The sequence below is a fragment of the Zonotrichia albicollis genome, chromosome 30, assembly GCF_047830755.1.
Source record: "Zonotrichia albicollis isolate bZonAlb1 chromosome 30, bZonAlb1.hap1, whole genome shotgun sequence".
Taxonomy (NCBI): Eukaryota; Metazoa; Chordata; class Aves; order Passeriformes; family Passerellidae; genus Zonotrichia; species Zonotrichia albicollis.
In genome coordinates this window covers 2,004,385-2,022,327 of record NC_133848.1, presented here as the reverse complement: position 1 = coordinate 2,022,327, position 17,943 = coordinate 2,004,385, and the positions used below count along the sequence as shown (strand labels likewise).

The window sequence follows — 17,943 nt, the reverse complement described above, 5'->3', positions numbered from 1 at the left end:
ATCCCCAGTATCACCATGGTCTCCTTGGCACCATCCAGGCCTTGTAACAAGAGACAGTGAGCCATTTTGTGCCTTAGATGAAAGGCTGCAGAACTCATGGTTCTGAGGCTGTGTCACTGACAAGAAACAAAAACCACCTGAATCTGAACAACAAATATCATCTCAAGTACCTTCAATCCCAGCCTCGACAGAGGTAGAAAGTAAAGAGATTCTGCAGTAAATCAAAAACAGGGACCATATTTGGAATGCAGCCAAATGCATTCAAGTGCATTTGAATGCACTCGCTATGATGGGGAGGTGATGATCCCCTATTCCAAGAGTGAACTTAGGAAGGGCTGACTACTGAAGGAACTGCAGAGAACCACAATATAAGAAAAGCAGGTGCCGTAGGTAATTCTGGCATAGGGAGACCAGAAAGCAAGAGCAGATGAACCAGTGCAGTCGCCACCAAGAAGATCACGTTCACACGCTGTGGGCAGCAACCCCATCAGGCCGTCTCACCATCTCCTGGTACAAGGGGGGTCACGATGGTTCGTTTCACTGATCTCAGGGTGCAAAGACACACAGCAGGGGACTTTCAGTATTAACCAAAACAAATGCACCTTTTATTGAGTGCCCACAGCAGATGCAGCAGAAGGATTAGAATGGGGATAAAGGATAGAGAGACAGAGAAAAGGAGGGGGGGAATAGCTGCACACAGAGGGTTCCTCGTGGTCCAGCCAACAGTTCCGTCTGGTCATGTCGGGGAGAGTCTCAAAGTCTTTGGTTAACTCAGGGCTCTATTATAATCTACCACTGGGAGGGGAGCAGGACGGCACATGGAGGGCACAGTGGAGAATAAATCCATTGGGAACAGGCACAGACAGTCCAGTTCTGAACAGCACAAACCGGTGCCAGCAGTGAGCGGGGCCCGTTGTTTCAGGACTGGTTCCTATGGGAAACCTCCCGCTTCCCATGGCAGACATCTCGCTCCAGTCAGGCCAGCACCCCTGGGTCAGAATTTGAGGGGTCTCAGTCTCAGTCCTTGGGGAGGGCTTTAATCTCCGTCCTTGACAGCGGCTGTGAGGCAGATGAGGGATCTTCGGACCGTCTCTTACAGACTGACATCGCAAAACATAAAAATAATTATTCATCTCCCCTTAAAATAAAATTAACTGAATTTAAAAAATTACAATTATTTTTCTTATTTATAGTATTATTATTCTATATTTGTATTACCAAATTGGAATGTTTATATTAAAAAAGCCATACCATTTTAGCAAGCCAAAAATGTATTGGTCATTGGTTCTAAGTAACACGATTCCCTTCATTAATTCACTGTCCAGTGTGGCTCTTGATATCTCCTTTATGCTAGTTAATCCTATTTTAAATCCTTTTGCCATCTTTTTTATCATTTTCACAGACAGGGTAAAAAAGGCCACTTTGGGGTCCATGGAGACATTTCTGAGGCACATTTGGGGCAGTTCGGAGTCTGGGAGGGAATTCAGAGAAAACTTGATGGTCTGGAGGACACTTGCAGGAGCCAGGTGGGCACTTGGAGGGGCACTCAGGGATTCCGAGAGATTGTTCGGGGTCTGGGGCAGCACTTGGGGGTCCAGGGGGGCCCTTGGAGGTCAGGGAGGGGAATTTGGGGCCTTTCGGGGTCCGGGCGGGCCCTTGGGGGGCTCTGACGGGGATCTCGAGGCGCGAGGGTTGCAGGGAGTTGTAGGCGACGGTCTAATACGGTTAAACGGGGCCGCGGAGCCTCAGGGGAGTTCGAGACGCAGCTGCAATGCCTCTCGGTGGAAGCGCGGGGCAGGACGGCAGATGAAGTCCCGGCTGGAACAACACTGGACATGTGCTGCGGAGCATGATGGGAGCCGTAGTCCCGGAAGTGGCTCCAACGCTTTGTTTGGTAGTCCGGGAAGGCTTTTGGGGGAGCCTCCTGCGTCCGAGCCGCGACTTGAGATGCTCGGGGAAACGTAAGCGGTTCGAGGGAACTTGCGGGGAGTTCGAGGACCTCTAACAAGGCTCTTTAGGGTGGAGGGCACGGTAGGAGTTTTAGGCGCGGGACTGTGTTCTGAGGGGCTCTGGGGCCGCGGGGGAGGAGAGGAGATGAACTCCCAGACGTGGCTGTACCGGGCATCTGTGGGGTCGGGAACACTCAGGGGATCCAGGGACACTTTTGGGGGTCCCGAACGGGCGCTGAGGGAGCACTGGGAGATACTGGAGGTTCTGAGGGACACTTAAGGGACATATAGGGGTGGTGGATCCCGGATGTTCTGTGGAGCGCGGGGCATGACGGGCGTTGTAGTCCCAGCTCCAATAGGGCTGAATCGGACCGCGGGGCATGACGGGAGTTGTGGCTACCGTAGGCACCGTCCCCGAGTCTCCGATCTCTGGCGCTGATTGACTTCGAGTGATGATCGGGAGGAGTCTCGGCAAATGGGACGTGGCAAAGGCGGGAACAGCCCATTACACCTGTCCAGTCCCTCCCAGTACAGCCCAGTTCATCCCAAGTAGAACCCAGTACAACCCCAGTGCCCCTCCAGTCCCTCCCAGTACAGCCTCGTCTCTCCCAATAACCCTGAGTTTATTCCCAGTCCCTTCCAGTTCCCTCCAGTGGCATCCACAGGATGCCCCAGTGTCCCCAGTCTTCTCTGCAATGGCCCAGAGTCTCCAGTATGCCACCATTTGCCCCAGTGTCACTCCCAGTATGTCCCAGTGTCTCTCACAGCGTTCCGAGTGTCCCCAGTATGTCCCAGTCCTCCCCAGTGTTTCCAAGGACAGTTTCATTTCTCACGGTAGCCATGGCAGCCAAACCCAGCAGTGGGGTCAGTGCAGTGCCCATGGCCACAGCCCCTTGCAGGGCCCAGTGCAGCTTGGGCTGATGATCCACCCTCACAGCTGGCCCAGGGCAGCTCTGCAGTGCCTTTGGTGGCACCTGGGGCTGGCACACACCTGAGCAGTGTGTCTGTTTTGTAGCAGATAGGGCCTGGCGTTCGGAAGATCTCGTGATGTTACGGGAAGACAGGGCCCCTGCCCCCTCAGATAAGAAAATTAACATAGGAATGTAGCCCCCCAAACCGGATTCCAGTAACTTTCCACTTGCCCAGGTAACTTTCCATCCCCTACTAACCATAGATGGTAAAGACAGACCCCCACCTGACGTAGAAGCCCCCTAGACTATAAAACCCCACGGGAAGAGAGAATAAAGGCCTTTGATCCTCCACCATATTGGTGTCCGCGTGTTTCTTAGGCCCGAGTGACCCTGGGGAATGGGTCACCGTGCTGTCTCCTGAAACCAGGCCGCCTGCCTTGTATCAGAAGGCAACATTCTGGTGCCGAAACCCGGGAAGCCGATCAGCGCCCGGGGAACGGGAATTCGCCTGGACGGGAGACAGCGGCTGCAGCGGCAGGTCCGACTGCAGCGGGGGAGACGTCCCCGGACCGGCAAGGAACATGGAATCCTATGCAAAGGTCGTATCAGATATGCATGCACAGTTTAGGATAGAATGTAGAATTAAGTGTGAGCTCAGGAATTCTAATCTTGCTATTGCAAGGCTCCTAGAGCTCAGGACGATCGAACGTCCGGTAAATATATTATATTCGGAAGTGCGGGAGAAGCGCACTGCCGCCTTAGCAGAGGATACTAAGTCCTCAGGCAATGGTAAAAGCCTCAAAGCGTGGGGGAAAGGAGAAGAGGCCCTACGCAAGGCATTAGAAGAACAGGAGACGTGGAAAGTCGCGCATATACGTTTATTTCTTGCAGTAAAGCGGGGGGCGGGGGCCGCGACTCACACAGTGTCTGAGAGCGATCGGATTGAATGCGGGAATATGCCGAGGCCGAGAGCGTTCCACCCCTTCCCGAGCCCGAGCCCAGACTCCCCAGGGGACCCCCCGGAGCCCCCATGGGACCCCCCGACCCTCTCGCGGAGCCCGCCGGGTCCCAGCCCCCCCGCGGAACCTTCCGAAAAATCCGCAGTTTCTCTATCCGTCCCTTCCCCGCCAGCCACCAGCCCAGCGCGGGAGGCAGAGCGGCACGCGCAGCTCTTCTGCCGGGGACAGGCAGAGGAGGCGCGGAACGCGGCCGACCCCGCCGGGAGCGGCGCCGACTCCCCGCCGCCGTATGGGTTTGAAGATGGCGCCGAAACACATGGTGAGGGCGGAAGTAAGGAGACGGGGGGCGGAAATGCAGTCAGCGCGCCCCAGAACGCATGTGCGGGAGAGGGGGGAGAAGGGGCGGCCCCCGCAGTGGAGCGGAAGACCAATCAGAGCGCTCTATTCAAATTAGGTCCTTATAGGGCAAGGACCTCCCCCGGCAGGAGGCGGGGGGAGCGCAGGGAGAAGGAACGGCACCACCCCCGAAGAGAGGAGCGGGGTCGGACCGAGCCCGGCTGGGACTCGGAAACCGAGAGAGCAGAATTAATACTGTTTCGAGCGAAACCTAATAAAGCTTTAAACAATATCGGGAAACGGTCGCAACACAAACTCACCGATTGGGGAAAAACAAAGACAGCTTGTAGGGACTGAGCACCGGCAGCCTCCTTGAACGCTTTCCCGGTGGGAGTTGCCGGAGCGCAGGGAAACCAACGGGGGGCATATACCCCAGTTAACCCAGGAGAAGTCAAAGCGATTTCAGAAAGAGGAGTCAATTCAGCTGTAGTACCCACGTTTGTGGGCGACCTTTCTAACAATAATGATCTGTTCACTTTTGATATTACGCAAATAAGCCGCATGCTTTTTGATGGGGCAGGGCGGATTCTATTTAAACAGGGGTGGCGGGACGACCGCGTTAGCCCAGGCTTCTGGGGAAAGGCAGCAACTCAGCGAGCTGTCCCCAGCCGGCACAGCTTTCCCTGGCAGCATCCTCGCTCCGGGCACGCCCGAGAGGGATCTGTAGGAGATGCGGGAAGACACCCCGATGCAGCGGCCCAGCCACGGCGACCCCCAGGAGGGCAGGAGACCCTCGTGCCCTGTGCCCTCACAGGGAGCGGTCAATTTTGCATTCCCGCTTACGGTGCAGTAGCCGAGCGGTCGGACCAAACAAAGTGATTAAAAGCGTGCCGAAAGAGAAAAACGCAACCTACCCTAAAACCCTACCCACTAGAGTTAGCAAAGTCCCAACCGGCCATGCGGAGGTCTTTCAGATAGACCGTGCAGCCAGATCGGACTCAGACCCGATACTTCGTATGTTAGAAGCTACCTTTATATCCCTGAATGAATCCAACCCTAACCTAACCGAATCCTGCTGGCTTTGCTACGATGTCAAACCTCCCTTTTATGAAGGAATTGCTTTAAACACTCCCTTCAGTTACTCCACAGCCGATGCCCCTCACCAGTGCAGATGAAAAACCCCTCAGAAAGGAATCACCCTGAGCCAAGTCACAGGCCAGGGCAGATGCTTTGGCAATGAAACCCTAGCTAAGCGGAAAGGCAACGTCTGCACCAAAGTTGTCAAGCCTAACAGGAAAAACAATAAGTGGGTAGTCCCATCCGCACCTGGGATGTGGGTTTGCCAGCGATCTGGAGTGAGTCCCTGTGTGTCTCTTGCCAAATTTGATGACTCTAACGACTTTTGTGTCCAAGTTCTGATTGTTCCTAGAGTCCTGTACCACTCAGACGAAGAGGTGTACCACCTTTTTGAAGAACCCAGCCGGCTCCACAAAAGAGAAATAATAACAGGTGTAACTATCGCAATGCTGCTCGGTCTAGGAGCAGCAGGAACGGCAACGGGTGTCTCAGCCCTAGCGACACAGCACCAAGGACTGTCCCAGCTGCAAATGACCATCGATGAGGACCTGCAAAGGATCGAGAAATCCATCTCCTTCCTGGAGAAGTCAGTCTCCTCTCTCTCGGAAGTGTTCTTGCAGAACAGGCGAGGTCTGGACCTCCTGTTCATGCAGCAAGGGGGCCTGTGTGCCGCCTTGAGAGAGGAGTGCTGCTTCTATGCAGACCACACAGGAGTCGTGAGAGACTCCATGGCAGAACTCCGAAACAGACCGGCTCAGAGGCAGAAGGACAGGGAAGACCAACAGGGCTGGTTCGAGTCCTGGTTCAATCAATCACCATGGCTAACCACTCTGATTTCTACCCTAATAGGTCCATTGGCATTGCTGCTTCTAGCGGTTACCTTCGGACCTTGCCTGCTGAACAAGCTGGTCTCATTCGTTCAGGCCCGCCTGGAACGGGCCAACATCCTGTTCATCGGGCGGCGAATCCAACCAGGGAACACTGCCAGCCACAAGTTCTAACCTTGACTGGCGAAAACTTACTCAGATTTACCAAACCCCGTTTTCCTTATCGAACTACAACCTTATACCTCATTTCAGTGTATGACTACCTCATTCATTTGTGAAAAAGGGGGGGGAGATGTAGCAGATAGGGCCTGGCGTTCGGAAGATCTCGTGATGTTACGGGAAGACAGGGCCCCTGCCCCCTCAGATAAGAAAATTAACATAGGAATGTAGCCCCCCAAACCGGATTCCAGTAACTTTCCACTTGCCCAGGTAACTTTCCATCCCCTACTAACCATAGATGGTAAAGACAGACCCCCACCTGACGTACAAGCCCCCTAGACTATAAAACCCCACAGGAAGAGAGAATAAAGGCCTTTGATCCTCCACCATATTGGTGTCCGCGTGTTTCTTAGGCCCGAGTGACCCTGGGGAATGGGTCACCGTGCTGTCTCCTGAAACCAGGCCGCCTGCCTTGTATCAGAAGGCAACACTGTTTGCACTGGGGAAACTCAGCAGTTTCAGATGGCTGCAAAAAGTACAAAAAGGGAAAACCCCTCTGAGGCTGGGTGCAGCCAGCTCTGCAAGCACAGCAGGGCCCAGGGCAGTGAGGACAGACAGGATGGGGCTGGGCAATGTGGAGCAAGGTTGTCCACAATGGGTCAGATATCCAGGCACAGCTTCTGGGAGCAGGCCAGAGCTGCTGGGGAGAGACCCTGGGTCAATATCAATCACAGAATGCTGTAATCACCTCTGCTCTAAGGAGAAACTTAATAAAATACACCTTTAAAACAGGAATGTATATTTTATTACTGCTCTTTGAAATCTTTCTCCATAACTGGACTAGGAAAACTTTAATGACCCTCTCAGGGCTTTGCTGTTGTTTACATCAGACTCAGTCTTTGAGAGTGTTTTGAAAAAACTTCTCAAGAACACAAAGTTAAATTTAGACTCCAAATTTTCTTGAAGTTTTAATGGGTCCCACTGAGAGACACGACTGGAAAAGTGTGCCCAGGTTCCACTTAGAGCAGAGCTCTGGAGGCAGGGATGGCAGCTGGGGACAAACAAGGCAAAGGTGTCTCTGGTGCTGTGCAAAGCTGGATGGGTTTGAGGAATGCAAAGGGCCAAGGCCTGAGCCCCAGCCCCTGGCCAGGCAGATCCTGTCCCTCCCTCCTTGCTCAGGGCTCTTCCCGGGATGGGCACTGGCATGTGGGGATGTGCAATGCCAAGGGCAGGAGCATGGGGCGGCCCCTGCCAGGCTGCTGAGCAGGGACAAGGAGGCAATGAGGCCCCAGGCCTGCAAGGGTCACTTGTCTCCTGCTCCTGCCTCAGGCCCAGGCCCAGCAGCCATGGCCAAAGTGCTGCCCAAGGTGGCTCTGGCAGGGCTGTCTTGCAGCTGCTGCCCATCCCTGTGCCCTGTGCAGCCCAGGCTGTGCTACGGTGTCCCTGCCCTGCGCCTCTGTCCCTGCAGGCTGTTGGCATCCCCCGGCTGCCCCACCTGGCTGGGCCCTTCCTTTGCTGACAGCTCTGCCTCCTGCCTGCCTCTGCCTGCCTACACATAGCCTGGGGCTGATACCAAAAGGGTTCATTCCATTTTTACCCTGCCTGTGAACTTTCAGCACAAGAACAAGGCATGCAGGGGCTGCTTTCCCAGCAAGGATGGTTGGAAGAGAAGACATCTGGTTCATGGGTGCAGGGACAGAGAAAACAAGGAATGAATCTGGGAACTTGGGGTGGGTTTTATGGAAATGGATAAATTGTAATTCACATTTAGTGACTGTATAGAAGCAACACGATGGTAGAATTACATGTCCCTGAGAGGTTGGGAGTTATCCCTCACTAGAGCTCAGGCCTGAATAAATGACACCCTCTGAAACAGCAAATTCGTGTACAGGCACAAAGCAGCTCTGTGCTCAGTGGAGTGGAGACTGAGGACAGCAGAGGAGCCCTGGGAGGGACTGAAGGGAGGTTTCAGAGATGCTGGATCCTTTTGGCATAATAGAGAACAGCCAGAGAAAGAAAGAATTAATGCAAAGGGCATATAGGGAGAGCCAGACAGGACCCAAACAGAAAGGAATTTCCCTGCTAGGGCAGGGCTGTGGTGCAGCACATCCCCCAGCAGGAGCCTTTGTGTGGGCAGGCAGAGGCAGGCAGTCGTGTCCCTCAGTGGGACCCATTAAAACATCAAGAAAATTTGGAGTCTAAATTTACCTTTGAGTTCTTTAGAAATTTTTTTAAGACACTCTCAAAGACTGAGTCTGATGTAAAAAACAGCAAAGCCCTGAGAGGGTCATTAAAGTTTTCCTAGTCCAGTTATGGAGAAAGATTTTAAAGAGCAGTAATAAAATATACATTCCTGTTTTAAAGGTGTATTTTATTAAATTTCTATTAAGAGCAGAGGTGATTGCAGCATTCTGTGATTGATATTGACCCAGGGTCTCTCCTCAGCAGCTCTGGCCTGCTCACAGAAGCTGTGCCTGGATCTCTGACCATTGTGCACGACCTTGCTCCACATTGCCCAGCCCCATCCTGTCTGTCCTCTCTGCCCTGGGCCCTGCTGTTCTTGCAGAGCTGGCTGCACCCAGCCTCAGAGGGGTTTTCCCTTTTTGTACTTTTTGCAGCCATCTGAAACTGCTGAGTTTCCGCAGTGCAAACAGACACACTGCTCAGGTGTGTGCCAGCCCCAAGTGCCACCAAAGGCACTGCAGAGCTGCCCTGGGCCAGCTGTGAGGGTGGATCATCAGCCCAAGCTGCACTGGGCACTGCAAGGGGCTGTGGCCATGGGCACTGCACTGACCCCACTGCTGGGTTTGGCTGCCACGGCTACCGTGAGAAATGAAACTGTCCTTGGAAACACTGGGGAGGACTGGGACATACTGGGGACACTCGGAACGCTGTGAGAGACACTGGGACATACTGGGAGTGACACTGGGGCAAACGGGGGCGTACTGGAGACTCTGGGCCATTGCAGAGAAGACTGGGGACACTGGGGCATCCTGTGGATGCCACTGGAGGGAACTGGAAGGGACTGGGAATAAACTCAGGGTTGTTGGGAGAGACGGGGCTGTACTTGGAGGGACTGGAGGGGCACTGGGGTTGAACTGGGTTCTACTTGGGATGAACCGAGCTATACTGGGAATGAACTGGTCAGTACTGGGAGGGACTGGAGAAGTTGAATGGGCTGTTCCCGCCTTTGCCACGTCCCATTTGCCGAGACTCCCGCCCGTCATCACTCGAAGTCAATCAGCGCCAGAGATCGGAGACTCGGGGACGGTGCCTACGGTAGCCACAACTCCCGTCATGCCCCGCGGTCCGATTCAGCCCTATTGGAGCCGGGACTACAACTCCCGTCATGCCCCGCGCTCCACAGAACATCCGGGATCCACCACCCCTTTTTGCCTGAACTGTCCGCTAGACCCTCCAGTATCCCGCAGTGCTACCTCAGCGCCCCTTCGGGATTCCCCAAAAGCGTCCCCGGATCCCCTGAGTGCTCCCGACCCCACAGATGCCCGGTACAGCCACGTCTGGGAATTCATCTCCTCTCCTCCCCCGCGGCCCCAGAGCCCCTCAGAACAGTCCCGCGCCTAAAACTGCTGCCGTGTCCCGCACCCTAAAGAGCCTTGTTAGAGGTCCTCGAACTCCCCGCAAGTTCTCTCGAACCGCTTACGTTTCCCCGAGGATCTCAAGTCGCGGCTCGGACGCAGGAGGCTCCCCCAAAAGCCTTCCCGGACTACCAAACAAAGCGTTGGAGCCACTTCCGGGACTACGGCTCCCATCATGCTCCGCAGCGCATGTCCAGTGTTGTTCCAGCCGGGACTTCATCTGCCGTCCTGCCCCGCGCTTCCACCGAGAGGCATTGCAGCTGCGTCTCGAACTCCCCTGAGGCTCCGCGGCCCCGTTTAACCGTATTAGACCGTCGCCTACAACTCCCTGCAACCCTCGCGCCTCGAGATCCCCGTCAGAGCCCCCCAAGGGCCCGCCCGGACCCCGAAAGGCCCCAAATTCCCCTCCCTGACCTCCAAGGGCCCCCCTGGACCCCCAAGTGCTGCCCCGGACCCCGAACTGTCCCTCGGAATCCCTGAGTGCCTGTCCAAGTGTCGCGGCTCCTGCAAGTGTCCTCCAGACCCTCAAGTTCTCTCTGAATTCCCTCCCCGACCCAAAACGGCCCCAAATGTGCCCCAAAAATGTCTCCTGGGACCCCAAAGTACCTCCCTTGACCTTTTCATTGCAAAAGATGATAAAAAAGATGACAAAAAGACTCCAATGTTATAAATAGGACCAGGACACCAGCACTTTTAAAAAAGACGTTTTTATAGACAGCGCTGGCTGAGGAACCCGCCACTGCTCCCACTGGACGAGACGACGCTAAAAAGAAGGAGAACAGCTTTGTCTCTCGGCAGAGCTGGGGCTTCTATCCTCATGATAGTCCTTGGGAAGACAAACGTTGGTTCGTAGTCCAACAGTATCCTCTAAGGTGGGTACTCTCCAAGGTATGGTGACAGGACGGGATCCGGCTGTGGTCAAGAGTGGGTGACTTAATGTGGTTCTGGTGGGTTAAAGTCAAAGTTTACGTGCTGGTTTGTTGTTTTGAGAGGGTTCATTTAGTTCCCACAGCCTCTCATTTGAATTCAGTCCGGGCGCGAGTCCTCCTGGGAGCAGGGGAGCAGGGAAGTGGTTCTCGAGGGGAATGGATACAAATCCGGGGTGAGACGGAAAGGGGAACAAATACAGAGTATGACGGGGAGAGATACAAATACAAGGTAAAATAGTAACATCGAACAGCGACAACTAAAGGCAAGTCTTAGAATTCTAACCTTCCTGGTTTAACAACAGACTAACACGGGGTACTAATACAGACTATGATGAGGAGGGATGCAAATACAGGGTAAAATAGCAACATTTAACAATGGCAACTGATGGCAAGTCCTAGAACTCTAACATTCAATGTTTAACAACAGACCAACACTTCAAATTAAGACCTTATCAACTTCATTAACAGCAACTCTGAAAAAGAGCTCTCATCTCCAGGATTTCATTCCTCACAATATCCCCCCTCTTTCTTTTTTATTGGGTTTAAGCCCATATCAATTTGTAATTTCTGTTTCTTGGACATAAAACTTTCATAACTTCTGATACCGGTCCTAAACTTTTTAGCTGTTTTATGTTCTCCTTCTTGACTTTCAATCATCATTATTTTAGTTTTGGCTTGAGCAGTTGTTTCTGAAACCTGTGTACTAGCCTGAATTGTAGATGATATAATCCTAATTAAACATGGGAGTAGGCAAGGTAAGAATATTAAACTTACTAATGCTGCCACTATTATAAAGATTACTTTCTTCCACCATTTCCTTTTAAAAGACCAAAAATCATCCCACCAGCTGGTGTCCATTAGGGGAGTCCACTCCTGATTTCCCACATATGCTATTTTTCGTATTTCTGTTGAGATGTTTCTTATTACCTCACTTCTATCATCGATTTCCAGGCAGCACTCTGACGAATTAAATTTTCCACATATCCCTCTCTCATCAGCTAATAAGTAATCAACTGCAAGTCAAATTTGGTAGATGACAGATCTAGTTTGGGCCAATTGGTAATTAATATTGTCAAGGACAAGTGATGTTCTGTTGGAGACTACTTCCAGTACTGCCTGGAGTCGAATGATCCTATTGAGCATGTAAATTGGAGTACGATATCCCCAGGATCCATCCTGGGCCCAAGCTGCAGGCCCATACGTGTTAATTAACTCTTCCGGTGTCCAGATTTTTCCCTTCCAGGTTTGTTTGCCCCCCAGGTCAATTATATTCCTCTTTTTCCGGTTAGTCTTTCTCAAATTGTCATACAATGGAACCCCTAAACTTGACCCTGATTCCTTCGGCAATAGAAAGAAAGCAGGTTTGATGACGCCTATAGTGCAGCTACCCATCCAGTCTCCTGGAAGAGTAGTATAGGCTGTGTTGCGACAAATCCAAAATAGATGATCGGGGGCTTTCCAAAAGATGTCTTGGACTTCCCAAGGGTATTCCCAGTATTTATATATTTGTCTTATTCTCCAGAAGGGGTTTACCCCTTTTTCTGCACATTTGTGCAGCCTACACCCTTCATGATAAACACACCCCTTTTCCTTTTTCCCAATGGACCAGTATTGATTTGGCTCTTGAGGAATCCATCTAGCATTTAAGACTTCAATCTTTAGATACTCTTGCATGCCATCTTTTCCTCTGGGGTATTATATCTCTTCCCTGCCCTTATTATGCATTCTTCCCCAATTACTTTAGATTTTAAGTCCCATTGTTCTTTCCTTCTTTGTCCTAAAATGTGAGGTTTCTGTCCTGATTGTTCCCACCTTAGAATTTCTAATGGTCCTAAACTAATCCCCTCCCATGGCCAAATCTCTGTCATTTTAGTACTCCCACAGACCCAGCAGTTGGTTAGATTTAGTTCATTACTAATTCTTTCAACTAGTTAATGGGGTATATGCTCCATGTCTTCATTAGTACCCAATCTCCTGGACTTATTTGGTGCACATCTGTATCAAGGGGGGAAGTTTGGGGAAGATATCCTCTTTTTCTCAGACTCTCTAGAGTCTTTCCAATGGTTTCTATTTACTTTCGGGCAGCTGTTTCCCCTTCTAAATAGTCCCCACTACTATAAGGAGTCATTAAAAATGGGAGTCCAAACATCATTTCATAGGGCAAAACCCCTATATCTGATCAGGGTCCTGTCCTGATCCTTAAAAGGGCAAGGGGTAGACATTTGAGCCAGTTCATCTACGTTTCTGCAATTAATTTTGCTAATATATTTGTGAGGATTTTATTCATTCTTTCTACCCTCCCAGAGCTCCAAGGATGCCATGGGGTATGTAATCTCTGTTTTATTCCTAAAGCCTCAATTATTTTATGTAATACTTGTGCGATAAAGTGTGGTCCCCTATCTGAATCAATATTGTTCACCAACTCGTATCGGGGATTGATGTTAGAATTCTAAGATAATCTTGGTTACTATTTCCGCTTTTCCGGGCTCTTTTCTAGTTGGAAAGGCTTCTACCCAATGAGTAAGGTGGTCAACTATTACCAATAAGTGTTTGCAACTCTGTACAGGGGGCATTTCAGTGCAGTCTATTTGAATGTTTTGGAATGGTCTTTGGGCTAATTCTCTTCCCCGTCGTATGATCTGCCTCATCACTTTTTGATTTAGTTTTTGGCAAATTAAGCACCCCTGAGTTACTGCTTTTGCTAACTTATGTATTCCAATACATAAGTTTTCTCTTAAATAGTTGTCACATACCCCTTGGACCCCCAATGGGTTTATTCATGTATCTCTGTTAACATTTTCTGGGCTAGGGCTTTATTTAAAAATTTATGCCCATCTGGTGTCAACCACTCCCCTTGGTTCCCCCAATGCATTTTTAAATTTTTTATTGCTTTTAGTTCTTTCTCACTGAATACTAGTTTTCCTTTCCTTTCTTTGCCTAACACTTTGTTTAACCTGAGTAATTTCACTGGCTCCCCTGGGTCTAATGCTGCCTCCTTAGCCATTTGGTCAGCTAACTGATTCCCTTTTTCCTCGATGGTATTCCCTTTCTGATGTCCCTTAACATGTACCACTGCCATCTCTGCAGGTTTAGGTAGAGATTCTAATATTGATCTTATCAGTTCTGTGTGCACTTAGTTTTTTCCTTTGGAGTTCAGATACCCACGTTCCTCCCAAATCTTTCCAAATGTATGAACGATTCCAAAGGCATACCGTGAGTCAGTGTAAATTGTCCCTTGGTCCCCTTCCAATAAGTCAAGTCCCCTCTTTAAGGCATAGATTTCACAACACTGAGCTGACCAACTAGAAGGCAGTTTGCCCTTCTCGGTAAATGTCATGTCTTCCTTTTCTGTAGTTTCAATTATTGCATATCCAGACATCCTTTTCCCCTTCACTACTCTCGAAGACCCATCAGTAAATAATTTTCTTCCATAAGGTAGAGGTAGCTTTTCTAGGTCTTCCCTAACTTTGGTCTGAAAGTCCACTAGTTCCAAGCAGTTATGCTCTAGTTCTAATAATGGCTCTCCAGAGAGAAACTGCACTGGATTTAGAGTTTTAGAGGTTACCAGCTCTAGGTTATCAGCATCTGTTAAGATTATTTCATACTTTAATACTCTGGAGTCAGTAAGCCACTTCTGGGCTCTTTGGCCTTAAAATTGCTTTTAGATCATGTGGTGTAGGATTCTTATTTTACATTGCAGGGTGAGTTTTTGAGTCTCTTCAATTAAGGTGGTTGCTGCAGCAACTGCTTGAATACAGGCGGGCCAGCCCCTAGCTCCTGGGTCTAGCAGTTTGGAGATGTAAGCAATTGGTTTCTTACACCCTCCCCACTCTTGGGCTACCATCCCATAAGCAATTCCTTTTTCGGTATTTACAAATAGGTCAAATTCTTTTTTCAGATTGGGCAAACTTAGGACAGGTGCTGAGGATTGTTTATCTTTCAAATTATTTAGTTTTTCATCATCCTCAATTCTCCATTCTATTGGGTCAGCGTTTACTAATTTGTCACATAAAAATTTTACACTTTGTGTATATTGGTCTAACCATAACTTACAGTACCCAAATAAGCCTAATAGTTTTCTGACATCTCTCTTAATTTTTGGTGCTGGTATGGATAGTATGCCTGAAATTCTTTCAGGACTGAATTTCTTATATCCTTTCCCAATTATGTGTCCCAGATAAGTAACTTGTGCTTCCACAAATTGCAATTTATTCTGAGATACTTTTAAACCCTTTGCTCTTAGGAAATTTAAAAGGTGTACACTTGTTGCCCTGACATTATTCTGTTCCTCTATAGATACTAATAAGTCATCTACATATTGTAGAATTTGTACTTTGCTCTCAGGGTTGAATTGTTCTAAAAGCCCTTCTAAGGCTTGCCCAAAGAGATTTGGGGACTTGGTAAATCCTTGGGGTAGGCGCGTCCACCTTAATTGTTGTTTCCTCCTCTTCTCTGGATGTTCCCACTCAAACATGAACCAATCCCTACATTCCTCAGCAAGAGGACATGCCCAAAATGCATCTTTTAAATCTATAATAGTAAATGAGGCATGCTCCCTTGGGATCTGACTCAAGAGGGTGTAGGGATTTGGGACTACTGGATGCCTGGTTAAAGTTCTCTTTTTTTTTTCATTAAGTCTTGGACCAATTAGTATTTTCCATCTGCCTTCTTGATTGCTAAAATAGGGGTGTTGTGGGGAGACATACACGGCTCGAGGATACCTTCCTCTAATAGCTGCTCAATCACAGGGGTCAGTCCCTTTTTTCCCTCAATAGACCTTGGGTATTGCTTTACTTGAATGGGAGGAATTCCTTTTTGCATTTCGATTCTTATTGGTGGGATGTCTAGATAGTCCCTCTTTCCTGGTCCTGCCCAAACCTCTGGGTTTATCTGCTCTGTATCTCCTGATGTCAGTTTCATGATCTGGACTATCATTCTCCCATCCTTTGGGATAATCCCCACTCCTAATTGGACCTGTAGGTCCTTTCCTAGTAAATTACTTTCTAGATTAGGTAAATAGATAAAATCAGCCACACACTGCCTTCTGTTTCCTTTAATTTCTACGTTTTCAGCTATGGAGGCTCTAAATGATTTTCCCTCTGCTCCCATCACCTCACAGACCTTTCTCCCAGTTGTCACTCCTGCGGGTAATTCCGTTATACTTGATCTATCTGCTCCGGTATCAACTAAAAATTCAAATTCCTCACTTTAGGGACCAACTTCAAAGTTTACCAGAGGCTCTTCTTGATGATACATTGGGTCCCCTAAAATGTAAAGCCCCTGACACCCCTTGTTGTCATCCCTCAGGAGTCTCTCAAGAGCCTCTTGTTCTTTTAGCATTGCCTCATCCAAAAAGAGTTTATTGCAATCCCTTCTTATGTGTCCTATCTCTCCACAGTAATAACATTTCCTGCCACTCAGTGGTGCCCCTGGTCTCTTGTTTGTATCCACCCATGGAGGTAGTATAAGGTTTATCTTTGGGTGTTTCAAAGGAGGACTTTCATCCATTTTCACTGATTCTCGATGGTTGTCCCTGCTGATCTCTGGTTTCCCCTAGACTTTCCCTGGCTACAACTACCATGATTCTAGCTTTAGCTTTAGTTTTCTCTTCTTCTCTCCTTAAATATATCCTTAAAGCTTCCTTTAACAGTTCATTTATTCCCTTCTCCTGCCAGTCATCCATTTTCTCTAACTTTCTCCATATGTCCAGCCACGATTTTGTAACAAATTGCACTTTTAGAAGTACTTAGCCTTCCGAGCTATCAGGATTTATATTGGAATATAATTGGAAGTTCCTCTTTAATCTATTAAGCCAAGTAGCTGGGGTTTCGTCCTTTTCTTGCATGCTGTCAAAAGCTAGTTTTGTGTTATTACTTTGGGGAACTGATTCCTTTATTCCTCTAACCATCAGAGACCTATACTCTTCCATGTTCATTCTATCTTCCTCTTCATTAGGGTTCCACTCAGGGACCTGTGAGGGTAATTTCTGGTCACTGGGATCTCCTGAACGATTTTCTCACTCCCAGATCCGCATTCCTGTGGCCCTGATCATCCTCACTTCTTCAGCACTGAACAAAATTTTAAAAATAGAGTCCAGCTCTCCCCAGGTGTAAATGTTAAGGCCTAGAAATAGATTTACTTGGTTCGATATACCTACCAGATCCTCCACTAACTCCCCTAACTCCTTTTTAAAGCCTCAAATTTCAGTGGCTGTTAATGGGGCATTCACAAACCCAAGTCCCCTACGTATCCCACCCAAGGGGACTTCTCTAAGAGGAAAAAGCTTCTCCACTTTAGAAGCTTTTGATCTTGTGTTACAGTAAGGTCCCTCCGTAAGGTTACCCTTCTGGGAAGAAACAGGAGGAGTGGGGCTAGTTGACTTATACTAACTGGGTTAGAGATGGAGGTGCTCACCTCCCAGTTAGGAGGGGGTAATGGTACAGCAGTAGGTAAAGGGGAAGAAACTGAACCCGTAGGAAGGGACACTGGAGGTGGGGCTGGAGAGACAGTTGAAAAGGTTGAGGGGGAGACTGGAGAAATAACTGGATTAGACGGAGGTGGGACACAGTAGTGTTTGGAGCAGGTAAGGGAGTTGAGGTTAGGGTAGGAGTAATAACCATAGGAGTGTTAATTGGAGGTGGTAATGGGATCAGAGCGGCTGCTGATTCTGGGGATGGAGAGGCCAGAGGTAAAATCGGATCTGGGAGAGGAGCCTGGGGCCTTGCCAGGTAAATAGGAGGGAATGGAGGAGGAGGTAAGTAATCAAGGGAGTCCCACTTAACAACTAACCTCTTCTCTCCCCTCATTCTTTTCCTCCTGTTTTTGTAGTTTACAGATTTTTATAACATTGCCAGTGGTATCCCTCTGCCAACATGCAGCATATGTTAACTGCTCAAGATTGGGACTTTCTCGGGTTTTCAGGTGTTGGTTTAATTGGGAACACATCCATGGATCTCTTGTCCCATACCATGGCCACTCCCCCTGCAGGTTTAACTTAGGCCAGACTTCCATAAAATAGTGAATCATTTTCATTTTGTCTAAGCCTTTCGTGGCCTCCTGAATTTTGGGAATTCTGTCCATCCCTGCCCCAAAGACCAAAAGAGATGTTAGAAAATTATTAGGTTTGTTTGAGTATTGAAGATTATGGCTTGTTCAGTATAAAATCACTAAAAGCGTTAAATTTCCATATGACAAATT

At 49.2% G+C, this 17,943-nt stretch overlaps 1 protein-coding gene and 2 long non-coding RNA genes across 10 annotated transcripts in view; 2 read left to right on the top strand and 1 right to left on the bottom strand.

Moving 5' to 3' along the window:
* Window positions 1-581: 581 nt before the first annotated feature.
* On the bottom strand, window positions 582-1,540 carry LOC141725535 (uncharacterized). Its single transcript, XR_012577338.1, has 2 exons — window positions 1,252-1,540; window positions 582-1,100 (listed from the first exon to the last, which is right to left on the bottom strand). It is a non-coding gene; the product is annotated as an uncharacterized LOC141725535 (long non-coding RNA).
* Window positions 1,541-1,848: 308 nt separating this feature from the next.
* LOC141725536 (uncharacterized) lies at window positions 1,849-6,734 on the top strand. The gene is made up of 2 exons (XR_012577339.1): window positions 1,849-1,961; window positions 2,355-6,734. It is a non-coding gene; the product is annotated as an uncharacterized LOC141725536 (long non-coding RNA).
* Window positions 6,735-9,596: 2,862 nt separating this feature from the next.
* LOC141725711 (serine/threonine-protein kinase PAK 3-like) overlaps window positions 9,597-17,943 on the top strand; it is a 71,388-nt gene continuing 63,041 nt past the window's right edge. For 5 of the 8 annotated variants that reach the window (XR_012577415.1, XR_012577413.1, XM_074529739.1 and 2 more), the window contains exon 1: window positions 9,599-10,689. The gene's annotated coding sequence lies outside the window, so the exon portion shown is untranslated. Of the gene's footprint in view, window positions 10,706-17,943 lie in introns of all 8 variants that reach the window. The other 3 variants (XM_074529741.1, XM_074529738.1, XR_012577414.1) reach the window with 2 other exon arrangements.